Here is a 21,345-nt window from a genome sequence, read left to right as displayed (position 1 = left end):
TATATAGATATATATATATATATATAAATATAGTATATCTAAATATATATATATATATATATAGTATATCTAAATATATATTATATATATATATATATATATACACACATATATATATATATATATATATATATATATATATATATATATATATATATATATATATATATATTTAATCATAAAACAAAGGTAAACGAACTTGACAATAAAATGTAGAAAAACTTAAAATAATTTCGCATCGGCCATTTTGCTTGCATTCTCCAGACATCGAAGTGAGAGGTCAAAAATACAGCGCAGATAAGAAAAAAAATCACAGAAAATAAATAGGAAATGAATGCACGCGGCAAAAGGAAGACTTTTAATGCACATTCATTGATATGCAAGAAACGCTTCCTTTGCCGGGGCAACCAAAACTCAAAGAATAACTCACGGGAGCTGTAGACTTCAAGATAATTAAAACGCAGCTTTAACTATCTCTGCTAAACGTCATCGTGGACTTGATGGCCAAGATATTTCAGGTTAAAGCTTTTATAAATTATTTCTAAAAGATTTTCCTCTGTTTAAAGTAATGTTGGCTCTTGAAAAGAAAGGCTATTTAAAATGTACTGAGGTTTCTTCTCGAATTCACCCAGGCTGTTAAAATCTTAAGGCCACGGCCCCAAGCGTCATCATTGAGCTCAAATAAATTGCGATAACTATGAGAAGGTTTACTCCATTTCTAATTCATGAAAAATTAACATAAATTTACATAAAAATGTCATTCCCAAACACTTGAAAACCTTCCACATTAAACAGGTTCCTGACGTAATTATAATACTTACTAAATTTTCTTCATGTAAAAATGTAAAGTCACTGAAGAAATGAACTCTACGAAGAGAAGAAAATGAACACATCTTCATTCACACATTTGTCTTAATTTGTAAAATATTCGGGCCTTATAATGGCTCTCATAAAAACAATTTAAAATCTCAAGTGTAGGCTACGTTAATAAGCATGGAATTAAATCAGTTTGTTCAGGTGGTTAACAATAAATTAAGCATGACCCAGTAAGAGAGAGAGAGAGAGAGAGAGAGAGAGAGAGAGAGAGAGAGAGAGAGAGAATTCACACCAGCTCTCTTCCACCAAAGCCTAAAACAGTGAAGTACGTATCTCGAACGCATCTGACAACTACTAGCACGAACCCCCTACAGACAAAATGCATTCCTATTATCTTTGGAGTGTTTTCAATAAAACATCAGGTTTCAGTTTTTGCATATTTTTTTATCTTAGAAATTTAATTTCCAACTCTCACAAAAACCTTCCCTATGTCTTTTCCCCACCTAAATAAAATAAAATTCTAATTTTCCTGTCAATGCTCTCAATGCCTTTTTCGATTTATAAAAATAAAAATATAATTTTCACACAAATTTGTACATTTTTCCCCTATACTTATCCATTTACTCATTCCGTTATCAGAACTAAGATGTTCACCCTAGTCTTCGTGTTCTTGCTTGTCCAGGCCGGTTGAAAAGGGACCGTGAAACATATAGTTAACAACCGTGGCTTGCAGAGTACCCTGGTACTTAAACTTGCAGCGAAGCTTAGCAGGTGACGCAAGCGGCAACTGGGTCGCCATGAAGGCTGGAGGTCAACACAGTAAGACTCAGAATAATTAACCTGTCTGGAGTTATTCATACGCAGATGGTTCGATTTCTCAGTTTTCTTCTTAAACTTTTTTTTTTTATTATTTCCGTCATCTTCAAATATTACCGATATCAATTGCAACGTCTCTTGATTCCTAAAACTCAGTCTCTTGCAGCATTACTGAGAAATGATTTTACGCATTTTACTTCCACCAGTATTTCAAGGCGATAGATAAAATTAATCTGGTATTACAATAGATAACAAATGTGCCTGTAGAGTATGTGCAAAACGTTCAAAACCCATATCCTGGAAGAAACATCTAAAAAGGCTTACGCTTCGCCAGGTTTTCCCTTTTTCAGGACACTGTGTCGCTCGTACTATACATAAGCCTTTTTTTTCGGCTGATTGATAATTCTATATGAGATTAAAAGAGAGGAAAATGAACAGCAGAAGACTGGGTTCAGGCTCATTTGTTCTCATTTTGCCCAGAGGAGAATTTAAGATCGGCAGATGTTGTGATAATATTTTCAAGATATAGGAAATAGTTCCTTAGTCTATCATGCAGTATTGTTGTTTAGACTTAACGTGTGTACTTGTTTGTAAGGAGATTTATCTGTACTGTTATTCATATGTGTTTACTATCCTACTGGCATCTTATTCTGTGTAGGCTTTATTTGCAAGCTGATAAACTTTCACCCATTTTTAATAATAATAATAATAATAATAATAATAATAATAATAATAATAATAATAATAATAATAATAAATTTCACATTAAAATTAAATGCACTGAATAATCCATTTTTAACTTCGATTTGTGTCTACCTGCCAGAATGACTGTTTATTCCTAAAAAAAAAAAAAAAAAAAAAAAAAAAAAAAATTTTTTTGCAAGTCTATAGTCCCTGCCACCATGAAAACGAAAGTCGGTTACTCCCGTCTTACACGTGTTGTTTTGAATAACTAAGAAAAAATATTTCTTAATTTTGACATATCACCTTTGGAAGTCGGTCCCTCAATCTGTATCCAAGAAGGTCTGTCATTTCTCTAACTTTTGATATATCGCTTCTTCCATTACGCACGATGTGGAGTCCAATGGCATCCATCACTTCCAAGACGTGCATTCCTAATTACGAAGAAGTTGCCTGTAATTTCACAGAATTAGAAACCACTTGCTGAACAACTTCTTTAGCTGAACGTAAGATGCCGCTTGTACGTCATCTATAATAACCATTGGACTGAGAGTAATGGCTGACTATCAGCTGTTTACCTTATCCATGTTCTCAATTTACAGCATACAATAACTTATTATAGTCCTTCAGCACACTGGAGTAAATCAATTATTTACAAAAAAAAAGATGATGAAAGCATTTTCCCACCAAGTTTTCGAAACCTTGCCAGACGTCAGCTAAATCAAATCCAGTAAAAAAATGACAGAGGAGACAAATGAGAGGTTTCCTATTTACAGAGAAAAAACTATTAACCTCGTCAGCAGACAATGATTTATGAAGTCTTAATTCATATAGTAGTACATTCCTCTTCATAAGAATTCTTGATTACAAAAGTATCCATGTAACTTACCAGATAATATTTTACTGAAGAGATAAGAAATTACTTTATGACTAAGAAAAGGCTCTATGACTTAACTGACACAGTTATCGCGTCACTGAATACGAGGGTTAAAACTGCCCGGGGGTGAATTAACAAATTTTCAACTAATACCTGGGACACTTTTGGCACGCCAAATCTCTGCACTAAAAAACAAAATTTAAATCAAAGAACGTGAAAACCACTTAAAAATCTATAAAAATACAAAAGTCCGCCTTTTAAAAACGAAATATGATGGTTCCCCATAATTTCAAAAACGAAATCACACAACGGCTCAACAATTCTTCATACATTAAAACCAAGTCGGACAGAGAAAGGGCAGAGTAATATAATGGCTATCAAGCAAGTCATGACGACATCCAAAACTGACGTAAGTTACTCTTTTTTTTTTACAAATCAACCCTAGGGGACTGAATATACATTTTTATCACATAATCATGATTTTTTCAGGAATGCATACTCTGCAAATAAAAATAAAAAAAAGAATGGAAAGATTAAAAATGTTCAACAACAATCTAACCACGAAGACTGAAAAGGGTTCAACATCACTTCAAACACAAAAAAAAATAAAATAAAATCCCCCACATTCCCCGAATAAAAGCGCGTCAGAAGGAAAAGAGGAAAAGAAGCCACAGTAATACAGTAACTATTAACCCACAACGCCACCCTAAAATTTATATCAGTTACCCGCCTTCCAGATCTTTCACAGACAAGAACGTGACTTTCACAAATGGCCGAAGTCTCAGAATATCATCTTCTCGTTCACCGACGCCAAAATTATTTCAGAGAAACAGGACCCTTTTAACCCCTCCTGGTCTTTGTTCCCGATATTTCTCCATCTGATTTCATTCATGATTAACCGTTTCCTAATGACCTTTGGTACTGCGACGCCAGTGTATGGGTGAGAATAATCAATCAATCAGCCACTCAATTTCATATCTTAAGTCTCTTAATTTCTGTGAATTTCCCATTTTAGTTAATGATAGTTTTGTTACGCTAGTATGTATGTATGTATGCATGCATGCATCCAATCATTTTACTTTTTTTATTCCCCAAGATTTTCTGTTTATTGTGAGAATTCTTTGTATATCTTTGTTGCTTCATCTGAACGAAATTCCTAGGAATATATTCCTTAATTTCATAAAATTTCTTTAACATAATACCAAACAGGCGTGTCTCGCCAAAATTCACGTGTGTTGCCTGTTAATTAAGTTTTACCTTCAGTCTGTTTCTTCCCACTGAGCACTATTCTGACATTCCTCTTGGTTCAAGACATGAAAAGCTCTGGCGCACTTCTTGAAATTTGAGGACACTTCGATTGTCATTTTGTAAGATTTTAAAATTCGTCCTCTTTGGCAGGGAAAACTGGCCGTTTTGCCTTTGAGTGATGGAATAAAGGAGAGTTAAATCTTTAACCTCTTTATTTCCTTTCTCCTCATCACTGACCTCTAGCCAGATAATCCTCTTGATACTTGCATCTGTTGGTCATTGTATAAAATGTTCGAACTAAAGGAGTAAATACATAAACTCATAAGAACCCATGACAATAACATCAGCTGACAAAGCACAAAATGTTACGACGAAAGCAAAAAGCATTTTAAATCATCACAAGAAACGCACTGAAGCATAAACCTGGATGTATACAGCAGCTACCCACACAGAAAAGCTTCCAAGAAAAAAAAAATAATAATCCCAAAGTGCTCAAGATAACTAGCAAATATTAAATTTTAGATAATAAAATGGGAACGACGAAGGTCGAAAGTTGAAAGGGGGGAGAGGGTGGGGCGGGGCGTTATAGGTCGAACGTTATGTAAGTGCACCGGGGTCGTGTACCTTTCGGATATCCGTCATGTTTTGGGGCGACCGTGTTCACGCCAGACTACCCCCGACAAAACAGCTTGAGGCATGGCCGGACCCAGGTGTTTGGGGTCTGGGGGATGGGGGGGGGGATGCCTCACGCAAAAACACAATCACTCAACAACTCCACTCCACTGAAAACACCCATCAGTTCTTCCATTTAAAAGGAGATGGAAGCGTGTCCGTATGTGTGTGTGTGTGTGTGTGTGTGGAAAAAGTGTGTGGAAGTGGGTGGAGATGGGTGGCCTAGAAGAACGAAGGCAGTTGGGTGGGACGACCAGAGAGGCTAGGGATTAATGGATTATGAAAAAACCAAACAAACACTGGCCACACATGTAGTAACCAGGCAAGGTCGCACTAGTACTTGCCTAAACAGACAAAACAAGGTCTGTAAAACTTACACCTTCCCTGGTTTAGTAAAATTCTACTGCTTTCCAGCAATTACATTCAATGTCTATGGAAGTTTCTGTACGGAACTCAGCAACAAATTTCAGGGGAAGGATGCACAATTACTTTTGAGTTAAGGTAATCCAAACAATCCAAGAGAAAAAATGCGCCCTGCATATCCGCTAGCAAGAGGGGGAAATTGTCAGCTCTATTTCTTCTTGAAACAAATAAAATATTGTCATTCTATACACTTCCTTAAATGCTGGGTGCGGTGACTGCGCCATACGAAATGCAGCTTGAATAAGAAGTCTCCGCCAAAGTTTGCATAAAGTTCTCCAATATCAGAGGTGCTCATTTATCAAGTACAAAATATTTATGCTGTACTTCTAATAACCTTTAATGATATGAAGTTAATTATCTAGTGCCTTTTACCCTCGGTGTTAAACTGAAAAATTCTTTGAAACGTTACGTAATTGCTCCTCGGCGTTACGTAACATATGTGCGTGAATGCCTGTTACCAATAAGCGGAAATAGTTTCGGCTACAGCATATTTCAATATTGTCAATATTCCCTTCAAAGCATTTAATTTCGAAATTATGATGGCATTCATTTCCTATATGAAGTTGTAAAGTCAGTTACCGTGTCTTTTAATTAAATTTAGTTGTAAAAGAACGATTCCATCAAACAGCGAACTTTAAAAATCAAAACGTTCATTTAGTCGTAAAATAACACAGATGATTCACATCACTCAAATATGAGATTTAAAACAGTAAGGCAAAGGAAATAAAAAAAAAATCCCACCAAATATCTGAGAACAATGGAACAGGACCTGCACTGAAGCAATGATTTCCTCTTGTCCATGTTACGCTGCTCACCTTTAAAAGCAATTCAGTATTCAGAGGGTCTACGGACCCTGACTATTCATAAACGTCTAAATTACCATACAGCATTCAGAAAAATACATATATTTGTTTATTCATTGTTCTCTTCGCTGTTTCTCACCTTTCCACTCATTTAGGCGTGTTGCGTACGAATATTCATATACTTTGAATTTAAAATAAACTATAATAAGCATATTAACTTATGGTTTGAAGAAGAATAAACATGAAAATAACGTACTTTTCTAAAGAGATTAGTAATATTTACTATATATCAGTAATATGAATCTCTCCCTTTTGGAAAATTCTCAAGTGACTAATAAAAAAAACAATAAAAGATGAAACATGATTTTAAACATTCCCGGATGTACAATGAAACACTAAGATTCGTACACACACGAGAAACAAAACACTCCGCTGAAAACAAAAACGGAAAACGTGAGCGCAAAATCAATTCGTGAATGCAGTTCGCTGAAAACTTACCGCAAGAGATGCATGCGTGCATTCGGGCAGCCCCTCCCGGTCGGATTCTTGAGAGCAACTTACCTTAAGTTTTTCGGCGAGTTCGTCTGTGGTTGTCGAATCCGGTGAGGCGTTGTCATCTGGGCCGTCTGAGGACCTGCAAAAGATAAATAAAATAAACTTTAAAGCATAATGAATGACCATAATCAATAAAATCGTTTCATATCTTGTAAAATGGAATACGCAAATTAGGATTAGTACTGAGACAGAAACTTTATTACAGGCAACCTACAGGGAACCTATCGATGGGTAAATATTGAAATGTAAGAACACAACTTCCTATTACGTTGTACTTTCCCTAAAAAATGCAAGAGTTATTCAAAAGAATGTCCGAATAAGCGACGACCTTATTACGATCTTGATGCTGAGAAACACAAGCCAGTCTTCTTCTTCTATACAACTCGAATTTAACGAAGTCATCGGCTGTCTGTATTGTGAACAGTTTTTTATTTCTTCATCTGTATGTACTGACATCATGACACTGATTCAAAGGGAAAATGCTTTTCAATATCTCCAAACCTGCCTTCGTCTGCCTGTAAGAAAACTTTGGGTGCCTCGGTCTCTTCCGCAATACCACCATCAAAAGAGAAAATGACCGGAATATTGGCATTCTGGTTACAATTTTAACCTTTTCTCGGATAGTACCTTTATCGTCTCGCTCATTACTTGTCTGCTGATCTCTTCACAAGAATAAATGAATTGACACCTCAGCCTCTACACGTGACCTACTTTGATGAAAAGAAGTAGATTTTATATGCTTAATAATCTATCACCGAAGTCATACAATAATAGTAGCTAATTGTCTACTAATAATGAGATGAATAACAAATACACAACACTTTAGAAGAACTGAGAAAATTCACTACTTTACCCATTTCAGTCTGCAACAGCTATTTGATTAAATTGTTTTTAATGGTTTACATGTAACTGCAAACAGCCCCATCAGTTTAAGATCTTATCCTCACACTAAAAAGTTTCTGTCATACAAGCCCTAAGCAGCTGAAAAATCTATGCTGGCTACGGAAATACCTGTCTAATTACATTCCGAAATGCATAATTAAATACTCGTGAATGGATGGAATTTGTTTAATCTTGGTTATATAAGCGGAATCAACAACTGTTTACATTTTCTGAGACTTCTGACTGTTAGGAAAAGACACGTATCTCATAGATATATAATTAGCATGAAAAAGCCATTTTTAAATTAACAGTAACTTTTACAAAGTATCTTTCTGCCTCCGTCAACAAAGCTGAAGCAGAGCACCCAATAAACACAAATAAAAACCAAGCCAAACAATCCCTGATGAAAATATCTCGCCAATTCTTTTCAGAAAGAGGTCCTTTGTACGAGCCTGCACCCCTGAATTAACCGTGTGTGTGTGTGTGTGTGTGTGTGTGTGTGTGTGTGTGTGTGTGTGTGTGTGTGTGTGTGTGTATAAGGCTATTATATGCCCTCATCAACCAGAGTAACCCAGATGGAGTAAGAGAAGTGTTATGTAAACTCATTCCAGGGAGAGATTAGCCAACTGTCAACATCGCCTCCCTCCGCGAGGCTTATACTGGAGGATATCGGACGACACTTAATGATATTAACACATTTAATCCCTCTCTGTCCCTTCCTTCGTAATTATCTCATGTAACTCTTGATTAACCCTTCGAAGTGGATTAGAGAGATGGAAATGAGACCTGATTTTCGTTGCAGGATCTGTGTTCTCTGTCTTGACACGATTTCAATTGGATCTGTTGGTGCGATTTACATTTCCTCATGTCTATCGCGGCAATTTAGAGGATAAATATAAAGTGGAAATCAGCTGGAAATCAAATGTTAGATAAAGACAGTCGACAGATAACTGCGAAGAAAAAATCGAACTAATACTTCAGAAATACTGAACCTGCCTTATAATAAAATGTGTGTGTGTGTGTGTGTGAGAGAGAGAGAGAGAGAGAGAGAGAGAGAGAGAGAGAGAGAGAGAGAGAGAGAGAGAGAGAGAGAGATTTCATATCACAATACGAGCTTCATGAGATTAAACCAATCGACATAGCTCATGAGATTTGGGATATTACTGCATTTTCTTTTCGAATATGCATTTTCTTGTCAGATAACTGCAATGCTTTTCAGTTTTCTGACAGTGCCACCTATGAAGTTGTGGTTTAATATAAGATGCCCGTATTAATTCTGATTATTCTAAAAATACAGACACCGGTAACTTCCTGTAAGAAGCACACTGACGCCAGTTTCTCTCTCTCTCTCTCTCTCTCTCTCTCTCTCTCTCTCTCTCTCTCTCAACTCAGTAATTCTGCAACAAAAGCCAATAAAAAGTCGTGTATAAAGTTTTAAGGCACATTCTTATAATTCTGGTGGCGATCAAGATATTTTTCTTTACTCTTCTATTTGTCTAAATGCTTATCCATCTGCCTAATAGTACATTATTTTTCAAGGACTCGACAGTTCACTGGTACAAGAACTATAGTCGAAAACTGTGCTCCAGAAGATCAACTGCTTGGAAGTAACGACATTTTTGCACTTATATTTACTATACCAAATATCACCTGGAGAAAAGGACAAGACATACTACAGAAGTCTATAAATGTGGCAATTCACAGCACAGAATTGACTGGGTAGTTTTCAAACACTTACGATACAAAAGATCACATATAAAAGTTTAACAACAAACTTACAAATGGTTGCGTAAAAAAAAGGAACTAAAAATATGCATCATAAAATTTTTAACGAAGACCATCTTCCAAGTAAAAAAAAAAAAAAAAAAAAAAAGCTATTCTATAAAAACTGAATAAATTTCTCTCCGAAGCCACGCGCACGAAGGAATGACTAGATCTAGTGGAGGCCGCTGGGTACGGACGTTACCCACGAACCCAAGGGGAATGATGAATGTGCCAGTAAATGCATATAAGGCTACAAACATTCTATGAAGAGAATCTTCAGCTTACTTGGGATTTTCGGCATTTATTTTTTCTTTAGCGGTTGCTTTTGTTACCATGTTGCATGTCTATGAGCAGAGAGAGAGAGAGAGAGAGAGAGAGAGAGAGAGAGAGAGAGAGAGAGAGAGAGAGAGAGTCTGTCAAAATGTTAGAATTTCCAAACAAACACAAAGCGCTTGCTGACGTCATATTCCGACTGGGAATTGCTTGGTATGGTATGGGATAAACTAACTGGATATAACCTTTAGCATTATAAACAATAGTAATTTTAAATGACAGAAACCTTTAATTTAATAAACAATAGTAATTTTAAATGACATAGACCTTTAATTTAATAAACAATAGTAATTTTAAATGACATAAAGTTGAGATTCTAGTACCCAGTTGTGCCAATGGTATCTAATATTATGATATTAATATGTGCTAATTATGATATTAATATGTGCTAACTATGATATTAATATGTGCTAACTAAACGTTTACCGTATATAATTGTGATAAAGTCGAAAGTGTCCTCTTTGACATAAAAACTATTATTCACCCCAAGAAATTGAGTGCTCTGTTATATAAACATTTCTATCTAATCAAAGAACTGACTTGGCCATTTTTCTTGAAACGGTCCTGACTAATGAAAATCAATAAAAAAAAAACCTTCATCAAAAATTACACATGGAAAACATTCTGCTAAAGTTATTCTTACTTGCAACAAGGAGAATCTGCGATTCACCCAACGTCTTTTGCACTCTTCCCTCCTTTAGTATCTTACCTCTTCATCAGCTACCCTAGAGATTGTTTTTCTTCATTCCAGAGAAACCTGGCTGAGTATACCTGAGGATCCCAATTAAACCTCCTGACACCTGACCCGACCATGAACTGCAGAGGTCAGAAACTTCGACGACCTCGTTGTTTCAAACCATCTAGTTGGGTGCAAGTGAAAACGAAGTGTCCTTCCGAGAAAAGGACGCAGATTTAAAGCATAATAATCAACGCAAACATTCTAACTCACATTAATATCAGAATAATGAAATTTTTCAAGGACGCAAATTTAAAGCATAATAATCAACGCAAACATTCTAACTCATTAATATCAGAATAATGAAATTTTTCAAGGACGCAAATTTAAAGCATAATAATCAACGCAAACATTCTAACTCATTAATATCAGAATAATGAAATTTTTCAAGGACGCAAATTTAAAGCATAATAATCAACGCAAACATTCCAACTCGTTAATATAAGAATAGTGACATTTTTCACGAAACTTGATAAATAAAAGACAGCCATATACTGGTGTCGTTGAAATGTTTTATTGCCTGTGCGTGGCGTCGTCCACAAATAGTATTTTGAACTCTATTCGTAATCCTCTCATCAGTTTCTTGCCTCCGACTGCGGTTGAAATATCTATTCCAGATGCTATAGCACCCGTTGTGATGGTTCCGTAATGCGTTTTCATTATGATTATACCAATTACATTTCCTTTATAAACCTTTCCTGTACTAGCTATGTTATCGTTGCATTTAATCTTTCATTTAGTCAGTGAATAATAATTACATGTTTGAAACTGGCTACTGGCATGGAATAAGGCGTAATAAATATAAGATAATTTCATTAGCTTTATATATATGCGTACTGAAAGACTGCCCCCCCAATTACGAACACATGTTTGTTCATAAACAGCGTCCTGAATCTAATTATTATATTGAATCTTGTTACCTAATTTATGTTTAGAAATATTATGATATGCAAAACGAACAAGCACTTACATGCACCAAGCCCAAAAGGCCACTGACGTGCAAGGCAGGCGTCTACAGAGTGAAAACGAAGAAGATAACAAATCAATAAAGTTATGGTGCAATGCGCTTTTAAGGATTATTAGTCATCCTTAAACTTGCGGGCACCTGCATCAATAATCCTGACAACACCATTTTAACGTTTTACATAAACATTATAAAATCCTGAACAGTTTTAAAACTGGATTTTAAGCAAAAGATGTTTATAAAACTGAGAGATATGTAATGACGCTAATAATGGACCAGGAAACGCATCTCCCGTTTTTAGATAAGAATAAACAAGCGAAACTTAAAAATAAATAATTATATGCACTAACGCATAATCATACGAATATACTTATTTTCCTTAATTGCATGTCTCAAAACCAGACAATGCAGCGCTCCCGAGCAATAATTTTGCCCCAAAAGGTTGCCTTGTTTTGCTATGATAGAAATATACACTTTTCTAAATATGTACAAATGACTGCTATTTTAATATTTTAAGGAAGTTGCCAATAACCCATGCAGCATCATAATATTTCAATATTTACTGATATATATATATATATATATATATATATATATATATATATATATATATATATATATATATATATAAATCCACAATCTATAATTACTTTCTCACAATAGAGATCAGGTTATGTATAGTTTCCATGTTTGTCTACATTATTCTTCTTCTTTTTTAACCTTGAACGCAGAATTAAGGCATTTTTATGTTTACATCATAATCGGCAAACCTTTTAGAAAAAAGACAATAAATAAAGTTTATTTATTCAGACTCCCTCTCTTAAAAATGCCCTTTACTGTTGTAGATAACTGACTGTCCGTTTACAGAACATCTTAACTCATATTACGTGCCATTTTAAACTCATTTATAAAATATATTTAAAAAAATTAATCGTCAAGTTACACAAGGCGGTGGATAAGCCTCAGCACCAGAAGAGGTAATGGCAATGACGAATATAATTATAATAATAACCTATTCAACAAATAAATCAGAGCTGGTGTGGTTTCATATGAGAATTACTAATCCGAGTGATCAGAAATATTCTCAGACAGCGGTTCAGGAGAATAAAACACTTTTACAGCTACCCGAACAGCTGGGAAGAAAGGGCGTTGGGTCATGAGAATAAAACACAGGCAGGGCAGCCGATTACAGGTCTAAAATCAAAAAGTCCTTCAAAAAGACATCGTGCTTACCCCATACAAAAATGGGAAAAAAGCACGTTAAAAGAAAAAAAAGACAGGAATGACACAGAATCGCAGACACATCCACAAACGTGCGCAAAGAGGTTCTGTAGTGTTCCAACAGGAAAGCAAGTATATCAACACTATATATTATATGAAACTACAATTTTCCTATTAAATTTAACATGCAACACTAAAATTCTCCTTGGCTTTCATCTCTCTCTCTCTCTCTCTCTCTCTCTCTCTCTCTCTCTGATTTGAAAACAAAATTTCTATAATAGACCTCAAATTTACTCAGACATTCCTCTAAGCCGAATGTGTACCTTGGTTAAAATAGCATTCAAAACAGTGTTTCTAACAGAAGATGAAACCTCAAATTGACTCAAATTTCTCTCTCAGCCGAATGCTAAACCGGGTGACAGCCAAATTTTAAAAAATAAATACCGATCGCATCAGACACCAATTTCAGTGGTATGGAATTAAGGAGCTTTACGCCAAGGACATTCCGCTTCAATACACTGAGAAAAGCAATGATTATTATCGACAAAGTCACTGACCAATACGGTGGAGTGATTTTTTATTCCTTTAACCAAAGCGACCTTCTCAATCTGGTCCTCAAGGTAATGTATGATTTGTTTCATTTATGCTCACTGTCAGGTTTTCGTTGGTAGTATATTCCCTTCTCAGTATAAAGTTTGAATTGTTGTATCCGAAACCGTTAGACAGCAAGGAATTATAACCGTTATTAAATTTTAGTAACTCTTTTCACTGATAATGCATTCCACTTCTTAGTAAGAATCTCAAACGATCTGTCAAAATCCACATTAAAGGAACTATCTGCTAATAATTCATGATAAAATTTTCGTTGAGAACGTTCAACATTTCTAAGTAATAGATTTTAACGCTGTTAAAAAATCTGGAAAATAAAAAGAAACAAATGACAAAAATTTCACCAATACGTACTACATACAGACCGTAAAGGGCACTAAAAATATCCACCTCCAAATCCCGAAAAACACAAATATTAAAAGTGTCCTTTTCCCAAAATGAAAATCCGTCAAAAGGCTCAGTAAATGCTGGAGAGATTCGAAGCAAAAGAAAGATCAACAAACGGATGATTGAGCTTCTCGGAAAACGGATTTATACAACCGGATTACAGTGGACTACAATGATAGGATAAAATTGAGACGCTAAGCAGGAGGGGATGGTTGCGACAGAGAGAGAGAGAGAGAGAGAGAGAGAGAGAGAGAGAGAGAGAGAGAGAGAGAGAGAGAGAATCTTTGACTCTAGAAGCCTTCGCTTTTCATGGACTTGGACAAGTAAGCAAATACTATGAACGAAGCCTTTTGCAAATTTAGCTTTAACATCTAATGAGTTAGGCATTAAGAGAAGAGGAAAGCATAATATCTAATAGTTGATAAACGGAAGGAACACACACAAAGAGAGGGAAGTTGTGCATAAAAGGGATGACAGCAATACTCTAAATAATTGTGACTCATCTGCATACATTTACAAAGTTAACCAAACATTTCCTTTTAAACATACCTTCTTATTTATTGATGAATTTCAATAATCTCTAAATTACCCAGACTGGAGACTTCATTTAAAAACCTTTTCGAAAAAAATATATTTCACACCGGATAAGAGATGCTCTTTGAAACTTTATTATGTCAAGACTTCCAGAAGCACAGGGCTAATCGTACCGCTTTCACAATCATTTGGAAATCCCGGTTGGCCTTGCAAACCGCTCCTAAATTCGTATTTGGAACACATCAAGTCAACTCCTCTTTCCAAGAATTATAAACCTGACTACTATTGTGTCGTCATTCTCAACAAATGTCCCTTTTAACTCGCGCAGACAACCTTACATACTTCCCCAATGAGCTCAATATCCAGGTGATTAACCTGACGGTGTTGTTCTGATACCGTTCTGCTACCTGACGTTTAGGCTCCGATCACCCATGTCTCCGGCAATATTCATGATGTGCTACCAAATAGGACACAGGGAGGTGCGGGCGGCCATAATTGAAGGCCAGCACAGAGGCACTTGTAATGCCCACCTGTGCATATACGACTTACTTTCTAAGCATAGCTGTTTGTTCTGAGAGTTGCCTCACAGGATATCAAGATAAAAGACTGCCTGCTATATTTATCATCAAACTGTTTGATCAAGGATTAAAACCAGCATATGGTTTTATAACTTCACAACTGATTTATGAAAGTATAAGAATAAGCTTAGTTTAGTAGAAATTCACGTTATAGTTACTTTGTTCTGTCAAACAAATTCGGTGCCGTTAATTCGATACTTGACTGACAATCCACAAAAAATAAGTTTCCTTTAAAAACTTGACTGACAATCCACAAAAATTAGTTTCCTTTAAAAACGCTTAATATAAAAAAACCCGTTGAATGCACGTCTTCCGAAATCTCACTTCTGAATCATTTTGTTTCAAACTGAAAGTCTTGAAAGATAAACAGTTTCAAAACCTGAAAATCTTCAACTGAGATAGTCAAGATTTACTCCCACAACAATTAGCTTCATTCTTGGGCAAATAAGAAGCTCTATGATGGAATGTTTGGAGAACAAAGTTTTCAAGTCACTGATCGCCTGCTTTGAAAACAAAATACCATTTCCACCCAGAACCCAGAAAACGTAAAACAAAATATTATGTCCACTGGTTTGTCCTTATCATGGAAAGTGTTCATGCGCTGTATTTGTCACTAAAATTGGCTAATTGATTGATTAATTGTGGGTTATCTGGCGTTACAACTACCATAAAATTGGCTAAAAGAAAACTGTTTAACAAATAGAACTGTCTCGTATCATAAAAGGTAAAGATAAAAAAAAGGAGTTCGTTGATTCGTTAGACAGTAAGAAAACCTGTTGTACGTTCTGTTGGCTTCTATTGGGCCATTACTGACCTAAAGGTTTAACAGCAAATTATGCCTCTAGTATTAAATCAACTGTGGCATGGTACTTGCAACCTCATCTCAGAATTCTTGCCAAGAACCGGAAGCCCCTTACTGGAAGAAAACTATGGTAAAAGAGTGTGTGTGTGTGTGTGTGTGTGTGAACGTGCACGTTTCCCAGCACCAGCAAAAAACTAGACATCATCAGCGTATCACCACTATCATCGACATCAGCATCAACCCAAATCTCTTGCTCCTCAACTTTATCTCCGGAATGCCATCTATCTATTCTTTCTCCGATTCCTGGTCTGACTTTCCCCGTCACATCAAGGGTGAAAATGAAAACGGATCACCTAATCTATTCCTGTGATGGCTGTCATTTCCTCGGATTCAGGTCTTTGCATATATATCGGCCAATATCTCTTCAAGGCGAGGGAAAGGGAGCCTTTCTCTACAAATAAAAATAAACAAAAATAAAAAATAACGGAATTTATATCGTACACACAATATATGATGAAAAGTAGTGGAAGCAGAATTGTTTCCTGAATAAAAGCAGGCAAAACAGTAAAACAGCAAAAACAGAGTATGCATATGTATTCATGAATAATCACAATACTTTGAGCCATAGCCGTAGCACTCTCCACATAAAAGGCCCCCGAGCAAAATTGCAAAACAGAACTGTAGCTTGTACATAAAAATGAATTTTTCGAGTGTTTTATCCAATTGATTTATACTAAATCCTCTTTTCGAATATCTGAGCCTTAATGGCTACGAAGCATTTTTAATTCTGTACATAAAATATCAATAAAAGACGACAGCAGCATGGAGGCATGGCCACTTCACGGCAATCTCAACAAAGCTTGCCTTCTCCCTGTTAAATGAAATCAGTTCTTTACCTGAAGTTCACTTTTGCAAGCAATTAAGTTCGACAATGAAATAATCTTTATTAATGAAAAACAAATATGACAAAATATTATTCAAATACGATAATTATTTATAGCTTTCACAGATCGTCTTCATTAATATCACATAGTCTTCATTAATAACTATAAAGTGCCTGAGATGAAAACCTATTTTATGTATGTGATATCCAATGCGGACGGTGGTGGTGGTGGTGGGGGGGGTTCATCCGCTGTAAGTAGACGGGGGTTTAAAATAAGAAAACATTTTACTCCTTAAAGTAGGTCCTTAAAGTAGGAGAGTGGATTAAAATGAAAGCTGCTCTCTCCACAAAAGGTGGGGGGGGGGAGTCTACAAGCAAAATTCCAAGGTTTTTTTAAATAAAATCAAACTTCTTGCACACCTGGAAAACAGCTGCTCAAAATCATGGTTCCGTGCACTCTTCCTTCCCCCGCCCCTCGAGAAAAGAAAATGATAATTTGAATATATCGGAACTGGAATGAATAATGCCACTTGGCGTGGAACGACGTGATCATAAAATATTAGCAAGAGTAAACGAACTGAACTTTGACATGACCATTCATTCCTTCTTATCCAGCTGCGGGGGTCAAAACGTCTTATACAGCCTGTTTCTTTTCACATCAGCCTTTTCCTTTCGTTTCACATCATTCTTTTACTTTTTACAAAATCAATTTTGGTCTTTTCATAACAACTTTTTCTTTTGAAAAGGTGTATACTTTTTTTCTTCACTTCATCATTCTGTTCCTTTCCACAATATCAGCTTTTTATTTCGGTCTATAAACAACTTCTTTCACTGTAATTTTTCCATTTTACAACATTATACTCATCCCACATCAACCTTTCCGTTTTCACAGCATCCACCACAATCTCATAACACATCAGCCATTTCCGTTTCATAAAACCAACTATTTACTTTATACATCTGCCTTTTGCTTAACATAAACCCTCTCATTTTCTTTAACATCATCCACTTCCCCCTTCACACAAACCTGTTCATTTTCACATCAAGCTTTTCTTCTTTTCACAACGTGAACCTACTGACCCGCCACCAATCATAATAAGGGAAGCCCACCGCCGCCATTAAGGCGTCGTCTCCCCTAAACACTTGGCACGGAGATCTATCTATCTCCGATTGAGAGATGGGTTCATCTTGATAACGTCGCATAATATCAATTCTGTATTCACGCATCGGCCAAATGAAAAATGGCCGGTTTGCGAAACGACCGGGTGATACAGCCTCTTTTACCTCTGGATCATCTCGGTGCCTCGTCCAAGATCTACAGTATATAAACAGTGTGGAAATGAAATATGTAAACAATAATTCAATACACCTTTAGGATAAATACGTTGCTTTCTAACCACACAAATTGATAAAACTGCCATAATTACAAAATTTAATATAATTTTAATATAAGATACGTTGTTGGTGTTTTAAGAGATCAATTAAAGGTTGCATATATCCCCATTGTGTTAAAAAAGGAGGGCCTAATTCCAAGAAACTTTCTGGCATTTGTAAATGACTATTGGTACATATTACTCTGGCATTTTTTTAATATATTAGTTTTTCATATTAAATTTGTGTCCAATTTCGAAATAAGTATCTGAAAAGACTTACATGAGTGAAATGAGGGTACAACGATTTCAGATAGAAATGTGAAAAAAGTGAAAAGAGCTCGAAAAACGGCGAAAAAGCTTTCAAGACGTACTGTTCTGTAAGAATATCGTGCAGAAATGCCAGGAAAGAAAGTAGTTCCTTTTGTACAAACAGTATTGATTTAAGTTTAATCTGAAGTCGATCATCGTGAAATCATGACACAATCATAAGATTGCGCATTCACATTCAAACGCCGAATCGAGGTTCACATTCAAATCGGTCGGATTGTCTGGTTCAAGATTTACCATTTGAAGCACATAAAGAAATTACGCGTTGAACTCTTCGATCTTTGCCGGAGCATGTGCGGATTTTATTTTAAAGCTCGGAAACGCCCAGCGGATGAAGAATTTACGTTCGAGTGAAATTCCTATTATTAGCACGTCTCACTCATTGCAAAAAGGTATTTAAGAAATTAGCCCTTGAGAAACATGATTTTAAATGACGTGAAATGTTTCATCTCATAGAACTAAACAGTGAGGGTGTTCTTGTCCTCTTTTCAATCTTACAGCCTACTTCAGAATATAAAATCTGGACTTTTGACCTGTTGCTGAAGAGACGTTCAAACTGATGCGCTAAAAGAACTTGGGCATCCATGTTTCCATTATTATTATTATTATTATTATTATTATTATTATTATTATTATTATTATTATTATTATTATTATTATTATTCAGAAGATGAACCCTATTCATATGGAACAAGCCCACCAAAGGGGCCACTGACTTGAAATTCAAGCTTCCAAAGAATATAGTGTTCATTAGGAAGTAAGAGATGGTAAATGGAAATACAGAAAGAGGAGATCTCACTTATTAAAAAGAAAAAATTAATTAATAAATTAATAAATAGATAAAAATGTATTAAAATGCCTGAACTTTTGAAGTTCCAGTGCCACGAATCCAAGGGTGTTAGGAATAAAGGACCTCTGTAAGTGGGAAATTCGAAAGCAAGGCGCATTTACTGCATACTGATGCTGTTGTTCAGAGAATCTGGTTGCTCTCGGTAGGAAAAGGGCATCAGGGATCAATTGTGAATGTAAAAGTCTCTATTAAAATACAAATTATGGAAAACTGACAAGCAAGAGACCATCCTTCGATGGTCCAAGTCATAACTGCTAATATTAGGAAAAAGAAACATACCACCACGAACATCTCTATCTAAAAGAGATAAACCTCTGGCAGAAGCAGACATCCACACCGGACAACAGTATTCTAGTAAAGGAAACACAAATGCCCTAAAACAGGTTGCACTGACTTTATCAGTCATAAATACATGAGGTCTTATGAACTACCTAAGTTTCGTGCGGCATTTGCTGAAACTTTCATTAGATGTTTCTCAAAAGTAAGATGCGAGTCAAAAGTTACGCCTAGAATAGTTGAAGCTTCAGACTCGTTCAGCAAAGTTCCATCCACCTGAAAGGGAGGATGGGGTGGAAAATCTGCACGAGATCTGCTAATCAATAGTGTTTTCGTTTTACTGGAGTTCAGCCTCATACCCCACCGACTACACCGTTTACTGATCCGGTCCATGTCCCGATTGAGGCTGAGGGAAGCTTCATTTCTCATAAGTGGAGACTTTACTACACCCACAAGTGCTGCATCATCGGCATACGGAACAATCTTGTTTTCCACGCCAACAACCATATCGCCTGTATACACCAAAAATAACAGTGGACCAAGAACACTACCTTGTGGAACTCCGGACACAATAGGTCTTGGTTCACTAAGGGTCCCATTAACAGCAAGTCGCTGCTGCCTACCTGTAAGGAAATCTTGAAGTAATCCTAAAATAAATCCACCCACTCCAAGATTCTGAATCGCCATAGGAGGATAGTGCCGTCAGTGCACTTCATGCGGTGCACTGTAGGCATTACTTAAGGTTCTTTGCAGCGTGCTCTCGTCCCCTTGCTGCAACCCCTTTTGTTCCTTTTACTGTAGCTCCTTCCATATTCTCTTTCTTCCATCGTACTTTCCACCCTCCCCTAACATTTGATTCATAGTGGAACTGCGATGTTTTCCTCCTGTTACACCTTTCAAACCTTTTACTGTCAATTTCCGTTTCAACACTGAATGGCCTCATAGGTCCCAGTACTTGGCCTTTGGCCTAAATTCTATATTCAATCCAAGATTCTGAAGTTTATAAATAACTATAATTATCTTATGATTTACTAAATCGAAAGCAGCATTAAAATCTATTTGAATTACTCTCTGCACTCAAAACTCTTAACAAGGTTCTCTTGCAAATGGCATGTCAAGTCTAAAAGAGCATCGAAGGTACCTAACTACTTTCTATATGTATATTGACTATCAGCTAACAATCCTTTAGATTCCACATACTTCTATAGTGGCTTAAAAATAAGTTTTTCAGCAATTTTGGCACCGGGAGAACAGAAATTGGCCTGTAGTTACTGTAGTCTGCAGATATGCCACTCTTTGAACAGGTACTGTATTACTAAAAATTTGCCCTCATCCGCAAAGATACTACGTCGACATATTATTATTATTATTGACGTAGTTTAACCAGACCACTGAGCTGTCTTTCAGCTCTCATAGGGCTGGCCCGAAGGATCTGAATAAAATACCAGGTCTAGGCCTAACTATAGAATCTACTAATCTTGGGAGACAACACACTAGAAACATTTTTTTATAAAACAAAGGGAGGAAGCCATCAGGATCTTCTCCACCCTAGCTATCAAGATTACCCAGAATTTCCTTAACATCCCTAGAAAGAAATACAAATTTGTAAGAATAGGTTCAGAATGACAATTATCACGGAGAAAGACATCCTCAGATGGCTGCTTAGCTTCAAAAGCTCGATGAAACAGTTCAGCTTTTTCCCTAGGGCCAGTAACCAATCTACCATCATGTTAGTTGTGGTGGAATGGAAGGCGAGCCTGACCCAAAGATAGATGATGCCCATTTGGTCGGTCTATATGTATCATCAAACCATGGCTGGTCATCTGTCATGAATTTGATGACCTTTCTAGGGGCATACCTTATTAAAATAGCCATCAGCATTTCAATTAACTTCTTGGGATAAGGATCTAATGTCATCTAATCTATTACTAGAAA

General features: G+C 36.1%; 1 long non-coding RNA gene across 1 annotated transcript in view; it reads right to left on the bottom strand.

Moving 5' to 3' along the window:
- Positions 1 to 6,889: 6,889 nt before the first annotated feature.
- LOC136830784 (uncharacterized) overlaps positions 6,890 to 21,345 on the bottom strand; it is a 358,770-nt gene continuing 344,314 nt past the window's right edge. The window contains exon 3 of the long non-coding RNA XR_010850746.1: positions 6,890 to 6,970. This is a non-coding gene — a long non-coding RNA (uncharacterized lncRNA). The remainder of the gene's footprint in view (positions 6,971 to 21,345) is intronic.

Source organism: Macrobrachium rosenbergii, chromosome 47, assembly GCF_040412425.1.
Source record: "Macrobrachium rosenbergii isolate ZJJX-2024 chromosome 47, ASM4041242v1, whole genome shotgun sequence".
NCBI classification, from domain to species: Eukaryota; Metazoa; Arthropoda; class Malacostraca; order Decapoda; family Palaemonidae; genus Macrobrachium; species Macrobrachium rosenbergii.
Note: the sequence above shows the minus strand (reverse complement) of the source record. Positions and strands in the feature narration are given on the sequence as shown.